General features: G+C 38.5%; 1 pseudogene; it reads right to left on the bottom strand.

Moving 5' to 3' along the window:
- Positions 1-1,087: 1,087 nt before the first annotated feature.
- On the bottom strand, positions 1,088-3,050 carry LOC101692370 (annotated as a pseudogene).
- Between the last annotated feature and the right edge of the window lie 15,457 nt (positions 3,051-18,507).

Here is an 18,507-nt window from a genome sequence, read left to right as displayed (position 1 = left end):
TTTCATGAGTGTTCTGTAGTTCCTCGAGTACAGATCCTTTACCTCTTTGGTTAGGTTTATTCCCAGGTATCTTATGGTTCTTGGTGCTATAGTAAATGGAATCGATTCTCTAATTTCCCTTTCTGTATTTTCATTATTAGTGTATAAGAAAGCCACTGATTTCTGTACATTGACTCTGTATCCTGCCACGTTGCTGAATTGTTGTATGAGGTCTAGTAGTTTGGGGGTGGAGTCTTTTGGGTTTCTATATAAAGAATCATGTCATCTGCAAAGAGATATAGTTTGACTTCTTCATTACCAATTAAAACTACATTGAGATATCACCTTACACCAGTTAGAATGGCCAAAATTAGCAAGACAGGAAACAACATGTGCTGGAGAGGATGCAGAGAAAGGGGAGCCCTCTTACACTGTTGGTGGGAATGCAAGTTGGTGCAGCCTCTTTGGAGAACAGTGTGGAGATTCCTCAAGAAATTAAAAATAGAACTTCCCTATGACCCTGCAATTGCACTCCTGGGTATTTACCCCAAAGATACAGATGTAGTGAAAAGAAGGGCCATCTGTACCCCAATGTTTATAGCAGCAATGGCCACGGTTGCCAAACTGTGGAAAGAACCAAGATGCCCTTCAACGGACAAATGGTTAAGGAAGATGTGGTCCACATACACTATGGAGTATTATGCCTCCATCAGAAAGGACGAATACCCAACTTTTGTAGCAACATGGATGGGACTGGAAGAGATTATGCTGAGTGAATAAGTCAAGCAGAGAGAGTCAATTATCATATGGTTTCACTTATTTGTGAGCATAACAAATAGCATGGAGGACATGGGGAGTTAGAGAGGAGAAAGGAGTTGGGGGAAATTGGAAGGGGAGGTGACCATGAGAGACTATGGACTCTGAAAAACAATCTGAGGGTTTTGAAAGGGTGGGGGATGGGAGGTCGGTGTACCAAGTGGTGGGTATTGGAGAGGGCACGGATTGTGTGGAGCACTGGGTGTGGTGCAAAAATAATGAATACTGTTATGCTGAAAATAAAAAATAAATTAAAAAAATAAAGATGAAACAGTTAAGCCAACTTTTTTAAAAGAATGTAGTTCTAGAGCCAATCGGATCTTGCCAATATCATTTTCAAGCCCTCACTTGTCTATTTCCACTGTTGCCCATAAGTATCCTGATAACATTCCTGGTTGTCATTATTGTAACCATAGTTACCAAAATAGTCACCACCTTGCTGAAGCGGCTGCTGAGCGATGGGTTGGGAACCCCAATTCTGTTGGTTGTTGGTCTTGGAATCAGGTTGGTTGTACCCATCTGCCTTTCTCTTGCCTCCTACATTGCCCCCAGGATTGCTCCTAGATCCATGGGAACCACGGCCTCTCTGCTATTGTGCAGGACCCCTCTGCCACCCCTAGAGCCTCTTGGTGGTCCCAAAGGTGCCCCCCTCTGTGAATAGCCAGCTCTACCTCTTAGAGATGGTGCTCCCCGCCCCCTTGGTGGTGGTGGAGCACATTGCCCTCCCCTTCATCCTGCTTTTCCTCTTACTGTATAGCCATCATCATAGCCGTAGTAGGGATCTTCATAGCCTCCACGATAGTCGTGATAATCATAACCATAGTAATCATCATAGTAATCTTCATAGCCATAGTAATCTGGAGGGTAGCCATATCCTCCTCTCCCCCCACCATGACCCTGACCTCTAATTGGAGGTGGCATACGAGGAGAAGGGTGATAGTAATAATCTTCATATGCAGTGCTTCTGGAAGCCTGTCTAGCAGCTTGGTGCTCTTTCCTTTTCTTGTCTGATGGCTTGGCTAAGACTATTTCAATTTCTTCCCCTTCTGTCTCCTTGCCATTCATTTCATCCATGGCCTTAACAGCTGCTCCTCTGTCTTCAAAATGAACAAATGCATAATCTTTCAACTTCTTCACTCGTTCGAGTTTTCCAAATTCAGAAAATGACTTTTCCAATATTTCTTCTGTCACCATAGTAGCCAAGCTTCTCACAAATAAAACTTTCACCTTAGCCATGACTTCTGGATCTGGTTCTTCCACAGGGTCAGCCCATTCAACTGTAACTACATTCCCCACACTTTTACTTTTCCACTCATCAGCCAGCATCTGGCTTGTGCTGCTGACTTGTAATCTTCATATTCAAGGAAGCAGAACCCTTGATTCTTCTTTTTGTCATCAGGTTGATGATAGAGAATAACGTCCACCAAACCCTCTGTGACTTTACTGAATTCTTCCAGAATGTTTTCCTTAGTCTTATTCTTCAGAATTGATCCAACAAAAAGCCTGTAGTTTGCCACAGAAATGCACATTCCAAGGTGTTTTCTGGGGTGAATTTCATAGCTGTCACACAGCTTAATGGCCTCCTGTGCAGCCTCCTTCCCACAGAAGGTGATAAACTCATACCATCTGTTCTGACCAGACAGTGGATCCATCATAAGACGTAGATCCCAAATGGGACCAGCCTTTTCAAAAAGGGGTACCAACTCATCCTCATATAAATCTCTTGACATTTTATCTACAAAGACTTCTGTTCCAATGCCAGATTGTACACCAGAATACACAATGTCTGGTGGAGGACCACCATACTTCCTCTGTCCTGTGGTTACATCCAGAGTATTGCCAGTCCTTTCAAGCAATGCCTTTATCTTCACTTCATCCGGCCTCTTTGTGGACTCTTGCACCTTGCTCCCCTGTTTCTCCCTTATCTGCAGGTCTTCATAACTCTACATAAAAATGCACTTTTGTTCTGAACATGTGATAAGTCACTTTCCTTGAACTGCTGTAGTACAGAGTTCCTTCTTCATTAAATTCCCTGAGAGCATCAATTGCTCTTTCATCAAGATAGACATAAGCTATCAATCCTGTCTGAAATATTTCATCAAGTCTTTCTGCCACCTTTTGTGGGAGGCCTACCTCTATCAGAGTTTTGTAATGCTCTGTGTGAGTTACACTGGAAACATCCATTGGTTCTTCCTCTTCTTTTAACTGTACCACATTACCATTCACCTGATTAGCCATTTTATTATGCTGCAGGGCAGAGCTGGAACCGCTGGTGGGGCCCCTGAGAATCAGCACCAGACGCTTAGAAAAGGACTCGAAATGGCAGGCACGCCACCCCCTCCGCCCCCCCATGGACAGAGACGCAATCCCAGCAGCACCGCAGGGTTTCTCGGAACTGCTTCCAGGCACTCCTAGCAGCCGGACATTTTAGTGTTTTTTTTTTGTTTGTTTTGTTTTTGTTTTTTTTTTTTAAGATTTTATTTATTTATTTGACAGACAGAGATCATAAGTAGGCAGAGAGGCATGCAGAGAGAGAGAGAGAGAGAGGGAAGCAGGCTTCCCGCGGAGCAGAGAGCCCGATGTGGGGCTCGATCCCAGGACCCTGAGATCATGACCCGAGCCAAAGGCAGCAGCCCAAACCACTGAGCCACCCAGGCGCCCCATTTTAGTGTTTTTAAGAGTCATTTGGTACCTCTTCTTCTCACTGTGTTTGATACTACACAAATTCCTCTGATTATTTTCTCCTGAATATATTGTAACTCTAGTTTTGTTCCAATTGTCACCTAGACCATGCCTGTACCTTTCTATTGGTCCACCTACTGCAATAATTTGTGAAGATGCCATTACTTACCTTTCAGATTGGCAAAGATTCAAAAGTTTGACAAAATGCTTTCTCCATATCCTTGCCAACATCTCTCATTTCCTGATTTGTTAATTTTAGCCATTCTGACAGGTGTGAAGTGATGTCTCACTGTGGTTTTGATTTGGATTTCCCTGAAGTTGAGTGATGTTGAGCACTTTTTTATGTGTCTGTTGGGCATCTGTCTTCTTTGCAGAAATGTCTGTTCATATCTTCTGCCCATTTCTTGATTGGATTATTTGTTCTTTGGGTATAGAGTTTGATAAGTTCTTTATACATTTTGGTTACTAGCCCTTTATCAGATACCTCATTTGCAAATATCTTCTCCCATTCTGTAAGTTGTCTTTTGGTTTTGTTGACTGTTTCCTTTGCTCTGCAAAAGCTTTTGATCTTGATGGAGTCCCAATACATCATTTTTGCCCTTGCTTCACTTGCCTTTAGCAATGAAGATACTGTGGCTGGATGCTTTGGTGAAGAAGGTGCTGTGGCTGAGGTCAAAGAAGTTGCTGCCTGTGATCTGCTCAAGGATTTTGATGGATTCCTTTCTCACATTGAGGTCATTCATCCATTTTGAGTGTATTTTTCTGTTTTGTGTAAGGAAATGGTCCAGTTTTATTCTTCTGCATGTGGCTGCCCACTTTTCCCAACACCATTTGTTGAAGAGACTTTTTTTTTTTCCATTGAATGTTCTTTCCTGCTTTATTGAAGATTAGTTGACCATAGAGTTGAGGGTCCATTTTTGAGCCCTCTATTCTGTTCCATTGATCTATGTGTCTGCGTTTGTCCCAGTACCATACTGTCTTGAAGATTACAGCTTTGTATAAGAGCTTGAAGTCTGGAATTGTGATGCTGCCAACTTTGGCTTTCTTTTCAAACATCCCTCTGGCTACTCAGGGTCTTTTCTGGTTCCATATAAATTTTAGGATTATTTGTTCCATTTCTTTGAAAAAAGTTGATGTTATTTTGATAGGTATTCCATTAAGTGTGTAGATTGCTCTAGGTAGCATAGACATTTTCACAATATTTGTTCTTCCAATCCATGTTTTTCAGTTTCTTTGTGTCTTCCTCAAATTCTTTCCAGAGTACTTTATAATGCTCTGAGTACAGATTCTTTGCCTCTTTGGTTAGGTTTATTCCCAGGTAACTTATGGTTTGGGGTACAATTATAAATGGGATCGACTCCTTAATATCTCTTTCTTCTGTCTTACTGTTTGTATATAGAAATGCAACTGATTTATTCCTGTGCAATGATTTTATATCCTGACACTACTGAATTCCTATATGAGTTCTAGTAGTTTTAGAGTGGAGTCTTTTGGGTTTTCCACATAAATATCATATTATCTGCAAAGAGTGAGAGTTTGACTTCTTCTTTGCTGATTCGGATGCCTTTAATTTCTTTTTGTTGTCTGATTGCCAAGGCTAGGACTTCTAGTACTGTGTTGAAAAGCAGTGGTGAAATTGGACAGCGCTGCTGTGTTCCTGACCTTAGGGGAAAAGCTCTCAGATTTTCCTCTTGAGAATGATATTCGCTGTGGATTTTTCATCAATGGCCTTGATGATATTGGAGTATGTACCCTCTATCCCTACACTTTGAAGGGTTTTGATCAAGAAAGGATACTGTACTTTGTCACATGTTTTTTCAGCATCTATTGAGAGTATCATATGGTTCTTGTTCTTTCTTTTATTAATGTATTGTATCACATACATTGATTTGCAGATGTTGACCCACATTGTAGCCCAGGAATAAATCCCACTTCGTCATGGTGAATAATCCTTTTAATGTACTGTGGGATCATATTGGCTAATATTATGGTGAGAATTTTCACATCTGTGTTCATCAAGGATATTGGTCTGTAATTCTCTTTTTTGATGGGGTCTTTGGTTTTGGGATCAAGGTAATGCTGGCCTCATAAAATGAGTTTGGAAGTTTTCCTTTCATTTCTATTTTTTGGAAGAGTTTCAAGAGAATAGGTATTACTTCTACTTTAAATGTTTGGTAGAATTCCCCTGGGAAGCTGTCTGGCCCTGGGCTCTTGTTTGTTGGGAAATGTTTGATAACTGCTTCAATCTCCTTACTGGTTATGGGTCTGTTCAGGTTTTCCATTTCTTCCTGGTTCGGTTGTGGTAGTTTATATGTCTCTAGAAATGCATCCATTTCTTCCAGATTGTCAAATTTGCTGGTGTATAGTTGCTCACAATTTGTTCTCATAATTGTTTGTATTTCTTTGGTGTTGGTTGTGATCTCTCTTCTTTCATTCATGATTTTATTAATTTGGGTCCTTTCTCTTTTCTTTTTGATAAGTCTGGCCAAAGGTTATCAATCTTAATTTCTTTCAAAGAACCAGCTCCTAGCTTCATTGGTCTGTTTTACTGTTCTTTTGCTTTCTATTTCATTGATTTCTGCTCTGATCTTTATGATTTCTCTTTTCCTGCTGGGCTTAGGCTTCTTTGTTGTTTTTTCTCCAGCTCCTTTAGGTGTAGGGTTAGGTTAAGTACTTGAGACCTTTCCTGTTTCTTGAGAAAGTCTTGTATAGCTGTATACTTTCCTCTCAGGACTGCCTTTGCTGTGTCTCAAAGATTTTGAAGAGTTGTGTTTTCATTTTCCTTTGTTTCCTTTTTTTTTTTTTTTTCAATTCTTCTTTAATTTCCTGGTTGACCCATTCATTCTTTAGTGGGATGCTCTTTAGCCTCCATGTATCTGAGTTATTTCCAACTTTCCTCTTATGATTGAGTTCTAGTTTCAGAGCATTGTGGTCTGAATATATGCAGGGAATGATCCCAGTCTTTTCGTACCAGTTCAGACCTGATTTGTGACCCAGGATGTGATCTATTTGGGGGGCTATTCCATGTGCATTAGAGAAGAATATATGTTCTGTTGTTTTGGGATGGAATGTTCTGAATATGTCTGTGATGTCCATCTGGTCCAGTATGTCCTTTAGAGCCTTTATTTTCTTAAAGATCTTTTGCTCAGATGATCTGTCCATTTCAGTGAGAGAGGTGTTAAAGTCCCCTACTATTATTGTATTATTGTTGATGTGTTTCTTTGATTTTGTTATTAATTGGTTTATATAATAGGCTGTTCCCATGTTAGGTGCATAGATACTTAAAATTGTTAGATCTTGTTCTTGGACAGACCCTTTAAGTATGATCCAGTTTCCTTCCTCATCTCTTAATATAGTCTTTGGCTTAAAATCTAATTTATCTGATAAACAGATTGCCACCCTAGCTTTCTTTTAATGGTGAATTGTTGTCCATCCCCTCACTGTAAATCTGGAGGTGTCTTTGGATCTAAAGTGAGTTTCTTGCAGACAACATATTGATGGGTCTTGTTTTTTTTATCCATTGTATACCCTTTGTCTTTTGATTGAGGCATTTATCCCATTCACTTTCAGGGTAACTACTGAAAGATATGAATTTAGTGCCATTGTATTGCCTGTAAGGTGACTGTTACTGTATATTATCTCTGTTCCTTTCTGGCCTGTTACTTTTAGGCTCTCTCTTTGCTTAGAGGACTCCTTTCAATATATCCTATAGGGCTGGTTTGATGTTTGCAAATTCTTTTAGTTTTTGTTTGTCCTGGAAACTTTTTTATCTCTCCTTCTCTTTTCAATGACAGTCTAGCTGCATATAGTATTCTTGACTGCATATTTTTCTCATTTAATGCTCTGAATATATCATGCTAGTCCTTTCTGGCATGCCGGGTCTTTGTGGATAGTTGATCTGCCACTCTATATTTCTACTGTTGTAGGTTACAGGCCTCTTGTCCCAAGCTTCTTTTAGGATTTTCTCTTTGTACTGAGACTTGTAAGTTTTACTATTAGATGATGGGTGTTGGCCTATTTTTATTGATTAGAGGCATTTTTCTGTGCCTCCTGGATTTTGATACTTGTTCCCTTTGACAAATTAGGGAAATTCTCTGATACAATTTGCCCCAATATGCCTTCTGCCACTTTCTCTCCTTCTTCTTTCGGGATCCCAATTATTCTCATATTTTTTCATCTTATGTATCTCATATTTTTTCATCTTCTTCTTTCGGGATCCCAATTATTCTCATATTTTTTCATCTTATGTATCATCTTGAATTCTCCCCTCGTGGTCCAGTAGTTGTCTGTCTCTCTTTTTCTCAGCTTCTTTATTCTCCACCGTTTGTTCTTCTATATCACTAATTCTCTGTTCTGCCTCATTTATCCTAGCAGTAAGAGCCTCCATTTTTTGATTGCACCTCATTACTAACTTTTATTATTTCAACTTGATTAGTTTTTAGTTCTTTTATTACCCCAGAAAGTGATTTTATATCTCCAGAAAGGGAATCTCTAGTATCTTCCATGTTTTTTTCGAGTCCAGCTAGCAAACTGGTAATCATCATTCTGAACTCTAGTTCTGACATATTACTAATGTCCATATTGATTAGGTCCCTAGCCATTCGTACTTCCTCTTGTTCTTTTTATTTGTGGTGAGTTTTTCTGCCTTGTCATTTTATCTAGATAAGAATAGATGAATGAGAGAACAAAATAATAAAAGGGTAGCAACGACCCCAGAAAAATATACATGAACCAAATCAGAAGAGACCTGAAACTGGAAATAAAAGAATGTGGAAGGAATATATATATGTATGTATGTATGTACAAACATATACATATATTAGACTGGTGAATAGAACAGAGCCACACACTTTATTTGGGGTATATTTTGGTGTGCTCCAGGAAACTAGCTCCCAAAAGTTTAAAGAAATAAAAACATTATAAAAACATTCTATATAAATATATAGAATATATATTTTATATATATTTATTTATATATTTTATATATAAATATATTTATTTATATATTTTATATATAAATATTTTTATTTATATATTTTATATATAAATATTTTTATTTATATATTTTATATATATATGTTTTTATTTCTTTAAAGAAATAAAAGTATCCATATATATATGTATATGGGTACTCTTCTTTCTGCATGGAGTTCACTTCTGTGTGTGTGTGTGGTGTGTGTGTATATATATATATATATATATATAGATAGATAGATATATATAGATATACATGATGAAGGGATAGAATATGACTGTAAAGAAGAAAATTTAAAAAGATTCTAAAAAAGGAATTGATAAGATAAGTTGGTTGGAAAAGAAAAGAAAGAATTTGATCAGTCTGGAGTCTAGAAAAAAGCCATGCACTAAAGAATTATGGGGGAATAGCCATGAATTCTATGTGCTGCATCCCCCTAGCTCTGGAGTTCCACAGCTCTCATTTATTGGTGAGCTTGTTCTTGGCTGGTTGTTCTTATGGATCTTCTTGCCATGATTCTCAAATGTCTTTTCCCAAAGTGGACTGCACTGCCCTTGTCCAGGGCCAGGCAAAGTAATCTGCTCAGTTTTGCTCTTGGTGGCTTTTGTTCCCTGTACACTTTCCGTATAGCTTTGGAGGATGAGAATGAAAATGGTGGCTTCCCAATCTCCAGCCCAGAGGATCCGAGAGCTCAGGGCCCCACTTCTCAGTATGCCCTCAGAGAAAAGCAGTCAGTCACTCCCATCTCCCTGGTCTCTGACCTCACTCTGTACTCACCTAGCCTGTTACCAAGCATTTCTATCTCTGGCACACAGCCCCTCTTGGAGTCTCCAATCCCCGCAGATTCCTGCAGTGTGCTCTGTGCCACTCCTCCTAGAGGAGGAAGGAGGGGGTCTCCCTGGATCTGTCACTTGTGAGGTCCCTGCTCAAAAAGCAGTGGCCCAACATTGCCTTGGCTCACAGTTTAATGTAACCCTGAGCTGAGAGCCCACTCCTCTGCTCCATCTCTATAGCCATATTTCTTGCTCCAATACCTGCGAGCTCTGCTACACTCAGGCACCCCCATTCTTTCCATGACACTGAGGGTCCTGAGACCACACTGTCTCCACATGGGGTCCACCCCCTGCTTAGCCTCTGGAGCTGTATCCCTCAGTGGAACAGACTTCTGAAAGTTCTGATTTTGTGCTCTGCTGCTCTACTGCTTGCTGGGATCCAGCCCCTCCCCCTGCAGTCTCTCTTCCTATATATCACTTCTGATTCACTTCTCCGAATGTCCTACCTTCCAGAAAGTGGTCAATTTTCTGTTCCTAGAATTGCTGCTCTTCTTCTCTTTCATCTCCTATTGAGTTTGTAGGTGTTCAGAATGGTTTGATAACTATCTAGCTGAACTCCTGGGACCCAGTGATATTTAGGTCTCCTACTCCTCTGCCATCTTGCTCCTATAAACATTTCTTACACATGTATATTTTTCACCCACTAATCCAACCTCTAGAAATCTGTCCTAGGGTTTTAAACCACTTCTAGGAAGCTCTTCTACCATTATTCTAGCCAAAAATATGAAAAAAGTAGATATGCCAGGCTTTGATTTACTTCAAAATAAGCCAGGTAGTGAGGAGGTATAGGTAATGACTAGATAACACAAGATAGGACTTATGTTGATCCTTGTTGAAGCTGTGTGGTACATGGAAGTTCATTATACTATTTCTCTATTTTTTTATGATTGTAATTTTTCATAATAGTATAAAAAGAAAAGCAAGCCCGTGTGGATTGGCCCTACTGTCATGCACCCCACTCTTCCCTGGTTTTCTGTGCCTGTGCTTGAACCATCTAGCTACCTTTATTGAGCACCTTTCCTGCCCAAGGTTTTTCTGTACTTTTCTTTCTGCTCGGAGTTCATTTCTGTACCCTGTGTGCCTTCCTAACTTCCATTCCAGCCTTAAGATTTTGGTTCAGTTTTTACTTCCTAAAGGAATTCCTCTGACTTTTCCTACTCTAGCCTCTTGTAGTTCCAGCTGCCTCTCTTTTCTAATAATTATCACACTTTTACATGAATTTATCTGATGATTTGTTTTTAACCCTCAGCCCCAGCAAGCCCTTAAGTCTCTTAAGAATAGAAGCCACAGCCATTTTACTGAACACAGTATTCCACTACCTACCTCAGTACACAGTACTCTTGTTAAAGGAAAAAAATTGCACCACATACTGGTTAAAAATGACAAAACAGATTTTCTTCAGTACTAGCGCAGTAGCATAGAGAGAGTTCAGGTAAACTGAGCTCAATTCCAGTCTTGACAGAGATGACAAGGAACTTGAAAGAGAAAAAAGAAAGTAGTATAGAGGAGAATGAACAAGGCTCATGCAGAGTAAGGCAAATAGAAAATTACAAAAAGCAGGTGTGGATTAGCCATTATGATTAGGCCATCTGTGTCTGCTAACTGCTTGTCAAAGTCAGGCTCCTACCTTCCTAAAGAGCCTGGGAGACAGAGGTCCTATCTTTCCACATGATTACATTTCAAGGGAATGGCTCTCAGGTCCTTGAGAAAGACATTCCTTGTTGTGAAAGTTACAATACATCTCAGAGATAGAGAAAGGATTTATACTGGTAAGTTTTCTGATGTAAATGCTTTAAGCAAAAGGGTCTATAGGCAGAGTTTGACTGGAAAACACAATAAATTCTTTGGCTGCATTGAGCTTTCTCAGGCAGGTATTTAAGGGGGATGGAGCAGTCATTCTATGGACATGCCTTGAGCTAATTAGAAACTAAGTTAGTGTTTGTTCAGGTCACATAGTGGGGTGGAGGGATGGGGAGTATGGGATCATTCTTGCTTAGAGTCACAAGTCCTATAGACACAAATTGAGGCTTAGTTGAGAAGAGGGCTCGGAGGAGCCTGTCTAGACTTTGGTCTTTGTTACTCTATAAATACTTGCTGAATGTCACACCCTATCTGTGGGGGAGAAAAAGTATATTCAGGAAATAAGAAGCAAGAGGTATTCACATTAGAGTTAAAAAGAGCTCAAGTTTCAATAAGAATGGGGGAGAAAAAGTGCTTATTCTGGGTAGAAAAAGCTGGAGCAAGATTCTCTGATGTTATCCTTTATGATATAATAATGAAAAATAATTAATAAAAAGCTTCCTAATATTATTAGATGTAAGTCTCTTTCCAGTCCTAAGAATAGCTAGGATTCTGAGTGGTGAATAGAAAGAGAGAAGTAATTCCCTGTGTCAGTTTCTGCTTTGGAGTTTAAAATAGAGCAGGGGTGCCTGGCTGGCTTAGTCAGTAGAGCATGTGAGTCTTGATTCAGGGTTGTGAGTTCAAGCCCTATATTGGACAAGGAGCCTACTTTAAATAAAGAAAGAAATAAACCAGTAAAAATAAATAGATCCTTAGAATGTATTCAATAAATTAATAAGTGAAAGAGAGCAGTTGTATGGCACTATGAGTATGAATGTCTACATACGATGTTACCAAACCAATGGACAGATGACTATAATTTGTGGCAGGGTTAAGTGACCTCTAAACAGGAACTGGAGGTGGATTCTGAAGTACTTTATGAATATGACAGGTAAGGAAACCAGATCAGCAAGCTCTGAATTGTAGACCCCAGTGGCTATTTTTGCCTTTTTTTTTTTTTTTTGAAAACTCTAAAATATCTCTTTATTAACTGGAGCTTAAGGAATGTACCTTTTCAAAAATTTAGAATTCAGAGCACAAAGCATTGCTAATTACAGAAGTAAGGAATACATGCAGCTTCCTATCTTCTTAATTATTTTGTGTTTTCTTCTGCAAAACACAAGCCAGTTGCCTACTGAGATGTAATTCCTCATTCACAGAAGAAACAGAACTGTCAGCTACAGCTATTTGGGATCAGTTAGTCCTCCCAGGTTAATACTGAGAAAGGCAGCTTGCCATAAAAATTAAGGCAGACGTGTTCAAATTGGGGGAAGGTGATATTTTTATTCTTTTGCTTTAAGTGGAGCACTCTAGACCCCAAAGCTGAACTCTGCTGTGGGATGGAACAAGCAACTTGGAATTCCTAAAGAAAAACATGAACATTTCTAATTTCTTTCCTAATAAGGTCACTCAGAGTAGTACTATCAGGAGGAAGATGTGAAATTTATAGCATTTCTGAATAGTTAAGAAGTAAGATGTCCTTGAGAAGCGTTTGGTGGATGTAAACACTATTAACATTTATGCCAGTCTTCCAGACCATTTCTTTCCCCACCCTAACCCAGATTGTATTTCATTTTATAAGTGTAGTTTATTATGGTGGTTCTCAAATTTTTAGCAAAGGTTACCCATAAAAACTTCTTTAAAATGTAGATTTCTAGACCTCTTTGCTAACAAATCCATTTTAGGTAATCCAGATTGGGTCCCAGAGTCCATATTTTTAACAAAGCATGCAGGTAGTTCTGACACACATGCTCTATAAGCCACAATTTGAAAAATACTGTTGAAATAAAATCTGTCATGGTAATTGGCTAGAAACTCTTGAGCCACATTTATAATATAATTACTATGACAACAAAACTAAATGTCAGACATAAAGTTAATAATCAATATCTACTTGTTGATGATTAATAGCTCTCAAGGTGAATTTAAAAAAAATATAAAGCGGTGTTATTTCAACTATATCACAGTCCTATGACAATGATCAGATTCTGATTATCACCCCCTGTTGCAAGAAAACAGACTTTGTACTGGTGTCCCACACTACTATAGGGTTCACTGTTGGGCAGCTTGGCATGGGCTCAGATGATAATGTTCTTACAGGTAAGAGCATGGGCTTCAGATAGGTTTTCACAATCCCTATAAATCGACTCTCTCTGCATCTTTGAGACTTACTCCTCCTCTAAGTAGGGATGATAATGTCAATGCCTACTTTCTAGGATTATGTGATGTTTAGATTTTTTTTTAAGTTTCAGTAAGTGTAGAAGAGAAATACATAGTGGATTTCCTGTAATACTGTAGGCATTGAATGAAGAGGGGAAAAATAACTTCACTCTTTGGTCCTCATAATGTTGTTTTATTGTCAAGAGAAAAAGCAATGACATTTTTTAGTATCTCTTTGTAAATCCAGTAAAGCTGAGTTGAAGATTTCAAGTTTGGGTCTTGGAATTTATCTATATTTCCTTGAAAATCTTGAGAAACAGTGATTATCTTACCTAGAGGCTGAGGCTACATACCCTTTGTCGTTCTTATTTCATTTAGTATAATGTCATTGTGGTCCATCTATATTGTTGCAAATGGCAAGATTTTTCTTCTTTTTAGTAGCTGAGTAATACTCCACTGTGTGTATGGATGTGTGTACATATATCACATTTTCTTAATCTGCTTAATCAATCTGCTTAATCATCCATTAATGGACCCTTCAGTTCTGTGTCTTGGCTTTTATTAAAAAAACACTATAATGATCATGGGGATACATGTATTTTTTCAACTTAGTGTTTTTGTTTTCTTCAGATGAGTACCCAGAAGTGGAATTGCTAGCTGATATGGAATTGCTACTTCTAAATCTTTGAGACATTTCCATACTGTGTTCTATCGTGGAAGCATGAATTACCATCTCCACCAAGAGTGCACAGTCCTTCACATCCTTGGCAGCACTATTTTTTTTCCCTTTTATAAGATAATATCTTGTGGTTTTGATTTTTATTTCCTTTTCTTTAGTATTATTTCATAGATTTTATTTTTTTCTTTCTTTTTTCACTTCTTTGATGATTACTGATATTGAACACCTTTTTATGTACCTGTTAACAATCTGTATCTCTTCTTTGAAAAAATATCTGATCAGTTACTCTGCCCATTTTTAAATGTTTGTTTTTTTGTTTGTTTGGTTGGGTTTTTTTTGTTTTGTTTTGGTTTGGTTTGGTGTTTTTTTTTTTTTTTTTTTTTTTGCTATTGAGTTATATGAATTCTTTATATATTTTGGATCCTAATCCCTTTTCAGATTTATCATTTGTAAATATTTTCTCCCATTAAGTTTATATTTCATTCTGCCTATAGTATTCATTCTTCCATTCAGTAAATATTTTCTCCCATTCAGATAACTGTTTTCATGATGTTAATGGATTTTTGTGCTCTAAAGTAGCTTTTATTTTGATGTAGTCCATTTGCTTTTTTTTTTTTTTTTTAGATTTTATTTATTTGACATAGATCACAAGAAGGCAGAGAGGCAGGCAGAGGGAGAGAGGAAGGGAAGCAGGCTCCCCGCTGAGCAGAGAGCCCTATGCGGGGCTCGATCCCAGGACCCTGAGATCATGACCTGAGCCGAAGGCAGAGCCTTTAACCCATTGAGCCACCCAGGCGCCCCCCATTTGCTTATTTTTGCTTTTGTTACTTTTCTTCTGATGTCACATCTCCCCAAAACTTATCATCAAGACCAATGTCAATGAGCTTACTGCCTGTTTTCTTCTAGGAGTTTTATGGTTTCAAATACTACTTTCAAGTCTTTAATCCATTTTGAGCTAATTTTTGAATACACTGTACGAGAGCACTCCAGTTTTCTTGATACCATTTATTAAAGAGATTTTTCTTTCCCCACTGATATTCTTGGATTTTTTGTTATAAATTAAGTGAACAGTTCTATTTTCAACATTTTGAGGAACCTCCATGCTGTTTTCCAGAGTGGCTGCACCAGCTTGCATTCCCACCAACAGTGTAGGAGGGTTCCCCTTTCTCCGCATCCTCGCCAGCATCTGTCATTTCCTGACTTGTTTATTTTAGCCATTCTGACTGGTGTGAGGTGATACCTCATTGTGGTTTTGATTTGTATTTCCCTGATGCCGAGTGATATGGAGCACTTTTTCATGTGTCTGTTGGCCATCTGGATGTCTTCTTTGCAGAAATGTCTGTTCATGTCCTCTGCCCATTTCTTGATTGGATTATTTGTTCTTTGGGTGTTGAGTTTGCTAAGTTCTTTATAGATTCTGGACACTAGTCCTTTATCTGATATGTCGTTTGCAAATATCTTCTCCCATTCTGTCAGTTGTCTTTTGATTTTGTTAACTGTTTCCTTTGCTGTGCAAAAGCTTTTGATCTTGATGAAATCCCAGTAGTTCATTTTTGCCCTTGCTTCCCTTGCCTTTGGCGTTGTTCCTAGGAAGATGTTGCTGCAGCTGAGGTCGAAGAGGTTGCTGCCTGTGTTCTCCTCAAGGATTTTGATGGATTCCTTTCGCACATTGAGGTCCTTCATCCATTTTGAGTCTATTTTTGTGTGTGGTGTAAGGAAATGGTCCAATTTCATTTTTCTGCACGTGGCTGTCCAATTTTCCCAAAACCATTTATTGAAGAGGCTGTCTTTTTTCCATTGGACATTCTTTCCTGCTTTGTCGAAGATTAGTTGACTATAGAGTTGAGGGTCAATTTCTGGGCTCTCTATTCTGTTCCATTGATCTATGTGTCTGTTTTTGTGCCAGTACCATGCTGTCTTGATGATGACAGCTTTGTAATAGAGCTTGAAGTCCGGAATTGTGATGCCACCAACGTTGGCTTTCTTTTTCAATATCCCTTTGGCTATTCGAGGTCTTTTCTTGTTCCATATAAATTTTAGAATTATTTGTTCCATTTATCTGAAAAAGATGGATGGTACTTTGATAGTAATTGCATTAAATGTGTAGATTGCTTTAGGTAGCATAGACATTTTCACAATATTTATTCTTCCAATCCAGGAGCATGGAACATTTTTCCATTTCTTTGTGTCTTCCTCAATTTCTTTCATGAGTACTTTATAGTTTTCTGAGTATAGATTCTGTGTCTCTTTGGTTAGGTTTATTCCTAGGTATCTTATGGTTTTGGGTGCAATTGTAATTGGGATCAACTCCTTAATTTCTCTTTCTTCTTTCTTGCTGTTGGTGTAGAGAAATGCAACTGCCCTATGACCCAGCAATTGCACTATTGGGTATTTACCCTAAAGATACAAACGTAGTGATCCAAAGGGGCACGTGCACCCGAATGTTTATAGCAGCAATGTCCACAATAGCCAAACTATGGAAAGAACCTAGATGTCCATCAACAGATGAATGGATCAAGAAGATGTGGTATATATACACAATGGAATACTATGCAGCCATCAAAAGAAATGAAATCTTGCCATTTGCGACAACATGGATGGAACTAGACTGTTTTACTTCTTCCTTTTCAATTTGGATGCCTCTTTGTACCTAATTGTTCTGGTTAGAACTGCCAGTATTATACTGAGTCAAAGTGAGGAGAGTGGAATTCTTGCTTTGTTCTTGATCTTATAGGACAAGCTTCCAGATTTTCATAAATGAATGATGTTAGCTATGGGCTTGTCATGTATGACTTCTATTATGTTAAGGTACATTCCCTTTATACTCATTTTGTAGAGAGTTTTTATCATAAATAATGTTGAATTCTGTCAAACTCTTCTTCTCTATTGATTGAGATCATTTTATCCTTGATTTTGTTAATGTGATATATCATGTTGATTGATTTGCAGATGCTGAACCATCTTTGCTTCCCTGGAATTAATCTTGCTTGATCAGTGTGTGGTACTTGTAATGTACAGTTGAATTTGGTTTGCTAATATTTTGGTAAACATTTTGTTTCTAAGTTTATCAGGAATATTGACTTATAATTCTCTAGTGGCATCCTTGTCCATTTTTGTTAGCATGGTAACGCTGGCCTCAGAGATAAGTTTGGAAGTATTTACTCCTTTTCTATTTTTTTGTAGAGTTTGAGAGAATTGGTAATATTTCTTCTTTGAATGTTTGCTAGAATTTACCAGTGAAGCAGTCTGGTCATGGGATTTGTTTGCTAGGAGGTTTTCAATTACTGATTTAATCTCCTTACCAGTTATCAGTTTCTTCTGATTTCCATTGTATGTTTCTAGAAACTTACCCATTTCTTCTAGATTGTGAATTTTATCCATTTATTTATTTTTAAAGACTTTATTTATTTATTTGACAGAGATCACAATTAGGCAGAGAGGCTGGCAGAAAGAGAGAGAGAGGGAAGCAGGCTCCCTGCTGAGCAGAGAGCCCGATGCGGGGCTCGATCCCAGGACCCTGAGACCATGACCCGAGCCAAAGGCAGCAGTTTAACCCTCTGAGCCACTCAGGTGCCCCTAGATTGTGAAATTTATTGGCATGCAATTATTCATTGTAGTCTTTTTGATCCTTTTCATTTCTGCAATATCAATTGTAATCTACTCTTTGATTTCTGGTGTTGAGTCCTATCTCTTTTACCCTTGGTGAGTTTCACTAAAGATGTATCAATTTTGTTTAAGACCTGTCTCTTTAAAAAGATAGTTTTATTGCTCTTTTCTATTGTCTTTTTAGTCTCTGTTTCATTTATTTCCCCTCTGATCTTTGCTATTTCCTTCCTTCTACTAATGATGTTAGTAAGGTTTCATTTGTTCTACTAATGATGTTAGTAAGGTTTCATTTGTTCTTCTCCTTTTAGTTCCTTTAGGTATAAAGTTAGGTTGTTTGAAATTGTTCTTGTTTGGAAAGTTACACAGTAGTGATAAATATTCTAATACATATAGTCCTGTGTGACCACTACCGTAAATACTGCTGGCCACAAGGGCCTGACACTCTAGAATCATTAGGCAAAAACTCTGGTGCCAGGCTCATGTACAATCCCCTTTCCAGGAGAATAGAATAAATCAGTCTCCAGCTCAGAAGCCTCCCCCTCAGTCCTAAGCTCCAGGACAAGCAGATAAGCTTCTTTCATACAAAAATGAAAGGGGAGTTCATATTTCTGTGCAGCATCCTGGGGGTGACACCTGACCTAGAACTGTCTCTCTCTTGGCTACAGCCCCATGGGGCCCAGCAATACAAGCCCTGCTGACCAACAGAGCTAAGTGATAAGGGGCATCCCCTGGGTAGCAGCCATAAAAACCAGATCACCAGATATGTGTATAAGCTTCCCCCTGGGAGATACTTCACCCTGGAGTGCAGCAGAAAGAAGGTACAAAGATAGTACCCACTCTCTGGAGTTTCTGGAGAAAATTACAATAGGCCCTTAGATGTGTATTTATTTGGAAACCTGTCCTTCATTCTGTAACTATAAAGATAAGCTAAACACAGA

The sequence above is a fragment of the Mustela putorius genome, unplaced genomic scaffold (genome assembly GCF_011764305.1).
Source record: "Mustela putorius furo isolate JIRA1106 unplaced genomic scaffold, ASM1176430v1.1 tig00000407_pilon_pilon_pilon, whole genome shotgun sequence".
In the NCBI taxonomy this organism is placed as follows: domain Eukaryota; kingdom Metazoa; phylum Chordata; class Mammalia; order Carnivora; family Mustelidae; genus Mustela; species Mustela putorius.
This window is presented reverse-complemented; position numbering and strand designations above follow the sequence as displayed.